We start from the raw sequence: 13,282 nt of genomic DNA, 5'->3' as shown, positions 1-13,282 counted from the left end.
AATTAATTCACAGTAAAAATCCTTGAAAGCATTTTTTTTCATTCAAATATTTCTTTAACACTCTAGGAGCCAGAACATTTGAAAAAGAAAGCACTGATTTCAAAAAGACAGTGTCATATAACCATTACCACACTATGGGGAAAAGTTCATGCTGATATTATTGCATTTTCAAACTTTGCTTCTCTTACACCACTCTGTGAATATGGCTTATCAAGATCAATAACATAGTTTTGAGCTATTCCATGGATTTACCCTGTTAATGGATGAGTGGAAAATAGCTGCTCAGTACTAATTTCTGTGAATAGTTTGGTAAATTTCAAATTAAAAAATCATTTTGAAGTTGTTCTTTTTGTTCCTAAGCCATTGATAAATATATAGAAACCCTCCTGCTGCACAATGTGAACAGCAGATTGTTTACCAAACTCTGGGGCTTAAATAGACTAATAGATTCCCCTTTAAATTAAGAGAATTTGGTAAATTAAATAAAACACCTTTCACAAGAAATTTACTGGCTATTACTCTAATACTCAAACTTCTGTAATACTGATGATTTCTGCATAAGCTTAACAGAGCTCTAACTCAGCTGTGCTGCTCCAGCTTCAGCTCAGCTCCCAGAAATAATGAGGTATCTGGAGAAAGAGCTTCATGTTGCAAGGAACAGATTTTCATAATGAACTGTAGATTATAATTTACTTCTGATTTTGTGCTATTTGTTTGGTTTTAAACAACCCATCATTTGCCATTCAGGATGAATTTAGAATGTGATATAAACTCAGAAATATATAGATTATGTATAGTAGCCACAAAAATTTCTCTTTGGTGAGAAGAAAAACAGGTGCACATTCAGTGACAATTTTTTGTGTTTTACTTCCTACACTAAGAAACAATTTAAGTTTACTGGTCCCTTACCTCCGTTCACAGAGCTACAAAGTTATCATAAGTAGGAATGATGAAAAGGCAGTATTGAGATGGATGTCACCAACATAGAATTCAGTAAGTGTCCTTGTGGTTCTTCACTAAAATTCTGCATAACTTTCTTTTTAGATATCTACTGATCAGTGAGGAATAAGAGCATGTCAGTACTCAAAAGAAAATCTGAAATGTCAAGACCATTTTGCCTTCATTACCAGAAACAAAAGATCTCAGTTATCAGATCCCTAGCCTCCAAAATAATCTGGTCCTGTAACATAAAAATATTAGTGAAAAATGCAACAAAATACATTTAAAGACCACCTACACTCAGCCTACAGATATCAATGTTTTTTGGTTACAAAACAAGCTACATCTTACTTAAGAAGCAAGTAAACTTATTACTACTGCATTATTAGTGATAGAGACTCAAGTAGCTAATATGCCATCAGCCATATTTTTTCTTGTAAGTTCTTAAAAAAATTATGATAATGAAGACATTTATAAATTATGAGCAAAATCATAACTCAGTGGTTGGTCTTTTTGTCTGCCTTCTGTTTTCCTGCACTTCAGAATAATTTTGTTTCAGACGGCTTACTGAAGGCACAGTAAGTGCTCAAAAGGCTAAATACAGAGATCAGTAAGTGGCATGTAAACAGCAGTTGCTCATGATTAATAAATAAAAAAGTAATCAGTAGACTCATTGTTTGCATCCTGCGCAAGTAACTTCCATGGCAAAATAAGGTCACAGTGGCTAATGTGATTGTGTGTCTGTGTTTGTGTATTTAATTTTGGATTAATGTCACCTTAACCCACAGGTTTAGGAATTTAAAAGAGGTCAACTAACAAATACACAGTATACAGTCTAATTCCACCTTTATTTGGCCATAGTCTCACTGCATAGTATTTAAGCAGGGTTTGCTTAGGGCCTTATTTAATGAATGAGTATAAAACCTGGAATTTCTAACAATGATAGTTGGCTTCAAGACAGATTTCATGTACACTGCACACCATACAAACTGAAGAATTTTTTTTTTAATGTGGGTTGTCTTTTTATTTTTTCAAAATACCATAGATAATGGGAGGATTATCTCAAAGCCTACTGGTTTGGCAGTCACAACATGGCACTGAGGAAAGAAGTCATCAACACATGACACTGTCCAGGAGTGTGAGGTGTGCCAGAGATGAGGATGGTTCAGGCTGTGCACAGTGTCTGCCTGGAGTACACCCTGTGATGAACTCTGCTGCAGTTTCTTAAACACAGTTACTTGGCTTGCTTGCAGCAGGATGTCCAGGAGTAAACCATCATATCCATGATGTGGAAGCAAGGAGAGATCAAAGTGGCAGTGTTGTCACATCCATGGTTTCAATGAGGACAGTAAACAAGGTCCCCTTTTCAGCCTGAGTATCTCTGTTGGTGACAACACATGAATGGCATCACTTAAACTTGCTTTAGAACCCAACTGCAGGGAAACTTCTGTATCATGTAGTTGGTATGGTAGTAAATTTACAAGAAATCAGGTAAGATTAACAGAACATTTTATAAACACATCAGATAATGATCCATCCAAAAATTTTGCTATCAATGGTGAACATCAATATGCTACATTAACTGCCACATTATAGGTTTTCTTTTCTGTAACTAGTCTCTGTTTTTGAAGGTTTAATCTCTCCAGTTTTATCTAGTTCCTCATTTTGGCATGCATGAAGAAAAATATTTGTATATCTGTCTCTGTGGGTTTGTATTTAAACATTTTTCCAGCTTGCACTCAGATAAAGAAGCTTTTTCTTTTTTTATACTTCTGACTGCCTGAAAAGTGCTGAAATAATGCTGTCATTTCTCAATAAATTCCTGATTGTTAAGTGATCAAAATAGAAGTCAGTGCGTATATGCTCAAAAATATTTCCAAAGAGTTTCAATAATTAAATCTTTTTGTTTAGGATGCTTCAGCAAACATGTAGGTCTAAAACCTTGATATGGCACTTTAGATCTAGCATGGGCCGGATTCCTGTTGATTTGCTATGTCCATAACATCATCAATTGTTGCTGCATTTGCAAAAACAAGAGATATCAGGGGCAGTAATTTTTTACATTGTAGGGGAAACAAATTTGCTGTTAAAAATCAGCCTACTACAGATTAGAAATCATCTTGCTAGAGATTAAGTTTTCCTTTCATGAAGCCTTTCAGTCTCATCTGAAATTAGAAACAATAGGTGGAAATATCTGCAAAATTTCCTGATATTCCTATAGCTGTCAGTGGAACACCAGCTTCACACTATGAGTATCATTACTTTTGTTTCTCTATGAACAACACCAAGAATGGCAAAAAAAGAATTCAGAAACTTGAAAAAATAAATTTGTCTAATATTCAACAGACTGATTACTCTGAACTCTGTAGATTGACAGCAGATTGGCAGCCCAGCATTATTGCACCAAATACTACATCACAGGCAAAGAAAAGATAAATGACATTATAATGTTCAGTGAATCATTCCACTTGCAAATGCTGACACCTTTTCCTTCCTATCAGACCAAAAGAAAACATCATAATTACATCTAAGATGCAAGTGATGGCATTCTCTTTTAACACTCCAGTAGAGCTGTGAAACATGGCAAAGATCTTCATCAAAGGTAGATCTTTATGTTTTCCAGTTCCCAGTCTGAATTACTGCCACATACACCAGCAACATCACTCAACCAGCATTTCCGTCACCTGCCTGTCTCACCAGAAAGTTCTTAAATCCCTCTAACAGCAGCCTTAAATTAATTTTAACACTCTTGTTTCCCATATATATGACCTTGCAGCCTGCAAAGAAGAAAAAAGCATATGAAACAGGAAGTTCAATTGTGGGTGGGTAAGTTGAAATCTTGAATAAATATTGACAAATAAGAAGACAGAAGAAAGAGCAAGAGGTTCTAACTTTGTCTTCTAATTACCTTTGATTAAAAATGGTGATGATACACAACACACACCCCTCAATCCGGGACGTTTAGAAAAGAAAATAAAACCACAGACAATGGGATGATACAGGTTTGGAGTCTCATCTCCTCCTCAAAGCAGAGATTACTCGGATGCTCTGGATTGCACAGAGCCTTGTTCTGCCAAAAAATCCAGCTAACCTATACCATAATCCTGCTGTCTGCTATCCTTGCAGCAGTGCAAGGATGAAGCCCCTCTCCTGTCTTTCTTTCTCTCTTTTTGTGGAAAAAGAGAAAGATCTTTATAATTATATCTAACCAAAAATATCTCTGGAAAATGGAAGGTGGGCTTGGTGCTTATGAGACTAAATTTCCAGATTATTCTGAAACTTTGACCTTCAGTTAACAGGTTAATCAGCAAATGGGAAGTTGTAAGTCATAGGGGAAACACTGACCGGGAACATCTGCAGGGAGAAGTGTCTGCAGAAAGTGTCGTTGATATAGACTTACCTGAGGAACATGACAAATCTGAAAAAGTTTTTCCCAGAAAAAAATTCTGATTGGCTTAAATTACTATAACTGATTTTTTAGTACTTGCATTTCTTTATTACAAGTGAAAATTGTTAAGGGCCCATCTGGAACATCTGAATCTTAATTTGCGAAGGTTCAAGGAGATGGCCCATTTAAAAAAAACTGGTCATTTTATCATTTTAAAAATTATTTTCTTCTTTTCTGATGGAAAGTTTTGTGTCCTTACAACATTACATCTGATTGATTTGCACCAGGGATGTAAAGTGTGTTAAAAGTGGTTTATACACCTCCTTCACTCCAGAGGCTGAAAGCAGAGAACAGCTGATTCAATATCAGTCTGTTTTCTTTCTCAAAGAAGTTTAAAGTCTGCTAGGCAGTGATTTAAGAAATGCAAATAAACTGAGTCGCTGCTTATTTTTAATTAGTGATTTTTTTATATTTGATTTTTTTTTTCAGAAAACCAAGAAAACTACTCAAAAGTTGCAGTACATGACTCCAATAACCACATTTTGTCAGTGCTAGATAGCAGACATTCAATGACAAAATACAGCTCTCAATTATTTTTATTTCTCTAAACTGATTTTATGAGTCTACAGAATTACAGAAACATGGAATGGTTTGGGTTGATAGGGGCCTTAAATCATCTCATTTCAACCCAGCTGCCATGGGCAGAGACACCTTCCATGAGACCAGGTTGCTCAAAGCCTACTCAGCCTGACCTTGAACTCCTCCAGGGAAGGGGCATTATTACAGTCATGAACCGCCTTTGAATTTTTGATATTTGCTAATACAAAGAAAAGGGCAATTAGAGCAGCTGGGTTAAAAAAAAATAAAAATAAAAAAAGAAAGGTGTTTTCTCTGAAACCCATATACCCAATGTCTAAAAACAATAAGATCCTGTAAGTTACCATAGCAGTGGCCAGAGGAATTTTCTACATATATGAATTTTCATAATAGCATTATTGCCCATTTCTTTTTCCCCTGTCTCTTTTTGTCTATTATTACCAACTGCTAAGGAAAAAAAAGACCAACAAAAAAAAATCCCACCAAAACCCAACAAACCCAACCAATATAGATGTATTTAAGTCCTGGTTTTGTTGCTGTGAATAGCTATTTAGCAATCAGTAGCCTCTCCTGCCAAACTTTTTTTGTGGTATAGTGGATATAGAAATTGCTCAGTCTACAGCTGTGTACCTCCTGTTACTAGAAAGATCCTGATGAATAATTCAAAAATCACATCCTGCCTACCTCATGTGTAATAGAAATATAATCAAATTCAAGCAGGAAAGACAATTTTTGTCACTCTTTTAATTTGCCTCAACAGTAATTTTCACTGAAAATTGACTATACTATTCCTTATGCTAATTTTAAAGTTAACGGTGTTTTTCAGTGAAGCAGGCTTGAAAACCATCATCAACAATGAGGAACTGCACTTATTCAGTAGTGGTAGGGGGCCACCAAACAATTTGATTGAGTTGTTATTGAAGGAATGTGCAAGTTCTCATGGCACAAAGAGCTCCACAACCTCTGCTATGGCCACGTGCACCAGAACGGCAGCACGAGTTAAGGACGGGCAGTGCAGGAGTCTGGTGTGTCAGCATCAGAAACTCATAAAGTACATCCCTGCAATAGCCTCAGGATCCAGTACTGGAAATCACCTGGGAACTTTCACTTATTATTCCACTAGGAATATGGATGGATCTGAAGCAGAGCAGCAACATATTCCTTGTTAATATCAGCCCTTACATCAGTTCTGATGAGACTTTCTCAACTGAGACCACTAATAAAGCCAGCGGTAAGAAATTTACCACCATTACTAAGTGGTTAAGAGAGTTTAAATGTAACTCCCCAGTTTTTAACTTCTTTAGCCACAACCTGCTTCAGCCACAACCTGCTTGAAAATTTCTAAAAGTTTTAGCTTTTCAGGTTTGGATTTTTTTAATAGACTGATTTGAAATATATGTCGTAAGCTGCAATTTTTTATCTTTTGTTGAATCAGGCAGCTTCTGTTGAATAGTGTGCTTGGATGGAAGGTGGAATTACTCAGACCCATTCTGGGCAATGAATCTATATTTGCTCAATACCCTGTTAGTTTATTATCTTTTTCTATGAAAAGTGATGTATTAGTCCAGCTTGCACTGAATAATAGTGAGCCCCCTTTGACTCTTTTTGAATCTCATAAACATGCTTTCTCTCACTCATCCTCTGTTTGGCATTTTGATAGAAGACAAAGAAGGCTGCTGCTTAAAACAATAACCATTTTTAAAATTTCTCTCTTCATCAGAAGACAAGTGTGCCAGGCAGGAATATCAAGTCTTGGTTTAGAAGGCACAGAAAGGAGATGTTACTTCATTAAGGATGCTGTGAACATACTTGGGCTAGCTTGGGGCTTTTCTGAGCAGGAAACTTTTGAAGCTGTTGGAGGAATCCATGGAGGATAGAGAAGGCTGGCCTGGAGGGTTGGAGGCTGGAGCTGAGGGACATAAGTGGCTCTGAATGAGAAAAGGAAATGTCACAGCAAAGAAAGAGTCCAGAAAAAGTGCGGTGATAAGAGTCAGAAGAAAGTGGGATGAGTCCAGAGGTAAATTTGAATTCTGGAAGAAGAAAAGTGTGAAAAACAGAATAGTGAGGAGCAAATAGCTCTCTATCAAGTGATCTGCAACAGGTATTCTCAGTTTTACCCTCTGAACTGCAGAATGGAAAAAGGCAAGATTATAAAGAGGAATTTTATTCATCCCTTACAAATACCACATAAAAACATTTAAACCTACATTATTTGGTCTCCTCTGCAGCAGGGTCCTCATGAGCAGTGTCACGCCCAGATCACACTGAGAAAACTGTGATCTTCCTACTGTCATATGTGATTGACCAAGCCCTGTAAAAGATGAAAGCTCAGGTCTATGAAAGCACATGTCCCTTACAGAAACTCTTGAAAATCTTAAGGTCTCTGGCAAACCCTATGTGTCAGGACAAAGCTGTATGAGTGTGTATATATTTGTGCATGAGGGAATGAAAGGGATAATTGCATGCTATTGCATATTCATATTGGATAACATAACATGTGTTTTGTTTGTACAGAGAGTACCTGGAGTTTATTGAGTTGTGAAAAATGGGCAAGATATGAAACGGAGTCATCATGTCAGATTTTAACTTATGGACTGGGTAGAAACTTAAAATAAAATTCTTTCAGTATTGCTTGTGTTGATTCTTAGCTAAAAATGAGAGGCCTCAGTTTTGTCTCATATTGAGTAGCTCATACTGAGTTACAGAAAGAGTAGAAGGGCAGAAGTAGATGCTGTAGCAACTGCTGTGAGCTGAAGGCTGCAGGCTGGTGGAAAGGTTTGACAAATCAAGGTCCTGGATTTTTATTTTTTACTTCCTTTATTAAGCTTCATTTAATACTTCAAAACTTTTTTTCTATGTTTTTTATTCTCTGAGTTTATTCTGTATAACATAATGTCATAATTAATATTTAGCAGAATATTTTTTTATGTTTGGTTGCTGCATTCCAGGATTGTTTATAAACTAAATTTACCAATCGTAATGCTCAAATTAAAATGTTAAAACTATAGATCATCAATGAGCATAGCCTGGCTTTGAGAAGCACAGTTGATGCCTCCAGTGGAATCAGTTCTTGTCCTTGCTATAGTCTTTGAAGTCATTGCAAACTTAATGATGTTTTATCCTGTATCTGCCTTGCTAATCTTACCCCCAGGGATATAGACTATATGGTGGTTCAAATCAACAAATTATAGAGATTTAAACCTAGAGCAAATTATATTAGAAGTAGATGAGGTTTTTAAAAGGTTTTCTGTATCATTTTCAGCTATGACAATGGGTTTTTTTCTGTTTCCCTGTTTTTTTAAAACCCTAAGCACACTCCATTGATAAATGCATAGCAATTTTTTTTTCAGTTTTCTTTCTATGGCTAATATAGTGGAATGCATTCTTCCTCCTGGCTATGCTGATTCAACCAAGTATGTACTTATTTTTATTCTCATGTTGAGGAGGATTTCATAACCTAGCTATCAAAAGGTATGTTGTGAGGGACCATGTACACAGAGAATTTTTTTGGGTTTTTTTGTATTTTTTCTATATTTTTGTAGAAATCTGGAGAATAAAAAAAACCAAAGTATCTCAGTACATCTTTTTAAGTCTGAACAAAAAGCAGCAAAGTTTAATTTAATTAGTGTTTGGAAACACTTGTTCTGACTTTAATTATATTTAGCTTAATTAGTTCTGACTTTAATTTAATTATGTTTAGCTTAATTATGTTTAACAATTAGATAAAATGCATGGTAAGTCCTGTTAGCAAGTCCTCCCGTGCTCACTGTTAGCAAGGGAGAAGGAGTAAGTTATTCAGTTCTTCAGGAAAAAAGTTGACAAAGAATTATTGCTTATAACACTAGTTTATAACTTCAGGAGGAGATTATTAAAATAAGACTCAGAGAACAGGTTTATATGTCATCAAAGGGATATCTACACTTAGACTGTGTATTTGAGCACCATATGAAATCTGAGCTTTATTCCAGCATTGATATTATTAACTCAGACCTCATTTCCTAGGCCTCCTCCTGTTCATAAACTCTGTGGGTGACTCCTACAGCTTCAAGGTTCCATCTTCACAGCCTAATTGTCTTCTTAGTCCTTATATATGTCCAGGACTTTTGCCAGTAGATTTTTAATACAAAGATACACCGATTTTTATTGGTTTGCTGTTGTGAGGTTTTTATAAGTTCCAGTCCTGGTCTGTTTGGCATATACTGGAGAGGGAACCAGGACATGTAGTAAAAGTCAATTCCCCATCCCTGGAAGCATTTAAGACCATATTGGATGCAGATTTGAGACACCTAGTCTAGTTTCTGTGTAGTGTTGGATAAGTTTGCTCATAATACCTCATGGCATCTTTAGAGAATTAACGTATTTTGGTAGAGGAATGTCTTCATTTGATTAAATCTGGCCTTTTAACTGATAAGGTGAACACTGTAAGGGAAACTCCTTTGTCCTCATAAGGTTTTTTCCTAGGACTTGATTGTTTCTGAGCTTTTCGGTGTGTTATGAATGCAGTGAAATTTGAAGAATCAAATTCACTGGGGTTTGGATTTTCTCCATATTCATTTGCCATTTTTATGTTTATTCTGGCATCTGAATGGTCAAGTATTGGAATACTTCAGATGTGGTTTGAATGATGGTGATAACTGATCTTGCAGATTAAATCAGGCACACTGTTAAAGATGTCATTTTCATACCTAGATAGAGCAGGGATTTCCTGGGATTTTGGATATTAATTTCTTTTGGGTAGTAGGTGGCAAATCAACAGTAGTCTGGAATGAATTACATTTATTCAACTTACTCCTGCTCTAATAAAACCCTTGTCTGAAATGTAAGCTACCACTATGTTGTATAGTAAATACCACCTAGTCTTGCAACATATGATTGTAGCTAATTTTTAACTTCTAGAGAAATAACTATTTTTTTAAATGGTGTAAGAAATTAGTGAAATATAAACATAATGATAGTTTTTGTACTGATGATTATATACAAAAAGTAGAACCTTGCACAAACCTTATCTAATAAATGAGAAGGAAAAAAAAATGCCTCCGTAGCTGATTCTTATTAAAGAAAGATAAAAATAAAACACAATTCAAATGTATCCTCTAATAGCTTCCACTACACAGCCTGTGTTAACTTAAGGTATCATTTTTTTCCTCTAACCTATTGCTTACTCATCAGCATAAGCAAAAGAATTAGATATTTTCCCAGTATTTGCAATTATAATGAATACCAGTGATTGCATGACTCCTTCCTGTAATTGTCCTTGAGCTGATTAAGTGCATGGGTCTCTAAAGGACCAACAACCCCTCTGCAAATACTTAAAACTCTGGTTTGGACTTCAATCTATAACCAAGACTCCTTTCCTCCCTCTAACACAATGCTAAATTTTCTCCATGAATTTTTTTTTCACTGAAAACTTTTTCACTAGTTTTGGCATTTTTTACTCTTCCCTGTAGGTTTTCTTGGTGACATGCAATAACTTTGTGGGGACCTTTCACTCCACAGTCATCCGTAACAGCACACAGAGAAAAACATCACTGATGCTCATTCCAGGATCAATTCTCATGAGCATGTACCAGAAATATCTGCATTAATCTCAATGCACTCATGGATCTCAAGCAAGTTTCCATCTAAAAAAATCTTTCCTTTTTCTGAGTATCACCTGGAGAAAGAAATGGTAATGATAAGGTAGGTAATGATCTTCACCTGGCTATGGTTGTGAAACCCTGGAAATTGGGTTAATTAGCAATTGCAGCTACACAGTGTTGAAAGACACAACACAGCTCTTCATGCTCATTCAATCCTAGACAAGGATTTGTAACAGCTGTCAGAAAAGGCCTCCAGCCAAACTCCATTTCTGATCCTTGATGTTTTTCCTTCTAAAGGCTGTGCAGTGCAACATTAATGATGCTCATAACTCTCTCTCCAGTTCCTGCCACCCCGCTTTCCTCTGACTCTACCATCCATTTTCTGGGTTTGCCCTTCTGTCACCTTGCACCAAATTAACACAAAGAAAACACATCCAAATCTGAGAGCTTAGGTCCCTCAAGGGAGCCCAGTGCTGCCAAGCAGACATTCCTTGTGGGCTGCAGTGGCAATGCACATATTAAAGAAAACAGGAGCATGTCCTAAAAGTTCTTCGACAAGACACTCGACACATCTTCAGCTCTTCCTCAATTTTCTGCTTTAGACTTCTAAAAAAGTCATCTCAGGACAAGTGCACATTTTTCGAGGACAAGGTAATATATCTGGGGATGATAAATACAGTGAAAATTGAAGTTCTGACCAAACAACAGTCTGTGCTCACTACCCTTACTACTTCCATTAGAAAGAGCTTTTATTCTGAGAGGGGGATATTTTTCCCCACTGAAATATGCTTTTCAAATAGCTCCTATAGTACTCTCCAATCATCACTTGAAATTGGACTATAAAGCTGGGCAGGAGTGTGTGTGAATCTGCTGGAGTGCAGGAAGGCTCTGCAGAGGGATCTGTACAGGCTGGATCAATGGGCTGAGGACAATTATATGACGCTCAAAGAGGTGAAGTGCTGGGTCCTGTACGTGGGTCACAACAACCCCAGCACTCCATGCTTGAAGAGGCACGGCTGGAAAGCTCTCCAGAGGGAAAGACCTGGGAGTGCTGGTTGACAGCCAGCTGAATTTGAGCCAGAGTGTGACCAGGTGCCCAATGGCAGCCTGGCTTGTGGCAGAAATGTTGTGTCCAGCAGGGCAGGGATTGTCCCCCTGTACTCAGCACTGCTGCAGCTACACCTCAAAATCTGTGTCCAGTTCTGGGCCCTTCACTGCAAGGAAGACACTGAGGTGCTAGAGCATGTCCAGAAAAGGGCAACAGAGCTGGTGAAGGGTTTGGAGCACAGGCCTTATGAGAAGTGGTAAGGGTTGGTCTCTTCTCCCAGATAAAAAGCAATGGGACAAGAGGGAATGGCTGAGATGCACCAGGGCTACTCATTTAGTTTGGCTATGGGGAAATATTTCTTCCACAATAAGGTTGTCAAGCATTGGAACAGGCTGCCCAGGAAAAATGCTGTAGCTACCATCTCTGGAGATACTTAAAAGACATGTAGATGTGGCACCCAGTGACATGGTTTGGAGGAGGACTTGGCAGTGCCAGGTTAATGGCTGGACTCAATAATCTAACAGGTCTTTTCCAAGCTAAACAATTTTATAATTCTATGAATTATAAGCTTTACACTGCCTCGTGAGGAAGAAAATTAAAAAGCCAAAGTATAACATTTTTAGCTTCATTCAGTTGAATTCACCAGCAGAATAAGGAAATGGACAAATAGAGAGAGATTTTAGGGTTTTTATTTTGAGAGAAAAAACCTTCCTTTGTGATTGAAGCAAGAAAAAAGCCATATAAGATGTTAGACTTCCTCTGTGCACCACCCCCCCCAAAAAATAAGCCAAAAAAAACCAAAAAAAAAAAGAGAAAAACAATAGAGAAAAAAAAAAAGAAGAAAAAAAAGAGAAAATAAAAAAAAAAAAACCTTTAAAATAATGTCAGTGTTTAATATGCTTTGCTACAAATAACTCCCACCACCTTCCTGGGTGTTTTTCCTTCCTTTTCAATATAGTTCCCAATTCCACTCTAGCATCACCTGGAAAACCTTCTTCTGCACCTTTGTTTCTTCTGCTCCCCTCAGAAATGTATGTGGGAGATAAGCTTATTAATACCAGCAAAAAAAAAAAAAAAAGTACTTAATGTGCAATTCCACAAAGTACAAGCTGAAAGTACTTGTTCATATGAAGCTATTGCCACAGTTCAAGTAATTACTGAAAGGCAAAATAAGAAAGATGGTATCCATTTAATAAGCAAGCTTACAGCCTTTAGGGTGTATTTGATTATCTTTACAACAGTTAATCTTTTCGATGTTACAACATCTGTGATTAAAGTTACAGGTGCCAATGAAGGGTGGCCTTATTCAATACTTTTCATGTGACAAGCAGAGACTTGATGGATGCTGCTGTTACACTCGGAGTGGGTAAATCTGCCATGAGTTGTGCATCACCCAGGTCACCTGAGTGCATGAAGTCACTGCACAGGGATGCTTGGCTCATCTTCCTGTTGACAGCACCACTGAGAAGGGTGGCAGCTCTCAGAGGAAAAGATCAAGAATGAGGAGAGATGAAGGAACAGGACCACTTGATATTAACACAGTATTAAAGGTTCTAGAAAATCTGACAGCTGGTGTCAGGCATAAAAGGCACCAACTAAAAAATTATATCTATATATATTTAAATCCACAGACATTGTTATGTGCTTCCACAACTTTCACCTTGGTCTGTGAGCATGAGAAATATTGGTACTTCGTCCTAGAGCACAGCCACAAAGCCCTACTAAAACATC

This window comes from Passer domesticus, chromosome 1 (genome assembly GCF_036417665.1).
Source record: "Passer domesticus isolate bPasDom1 chromosome 1, bPasDom1.hap1, whole genome shotgun sequence".
Taxonomy (NCBI): Eukaryota; Metazoa; Chordata; class Aves; order Passeriformes; family Passeridae; genus Passer; species Passer domesticus.
The sequence above is the reverse complement of the archived record's forward strand: the minus strand, read 5'-3'. Positions refer to the sequence as shown.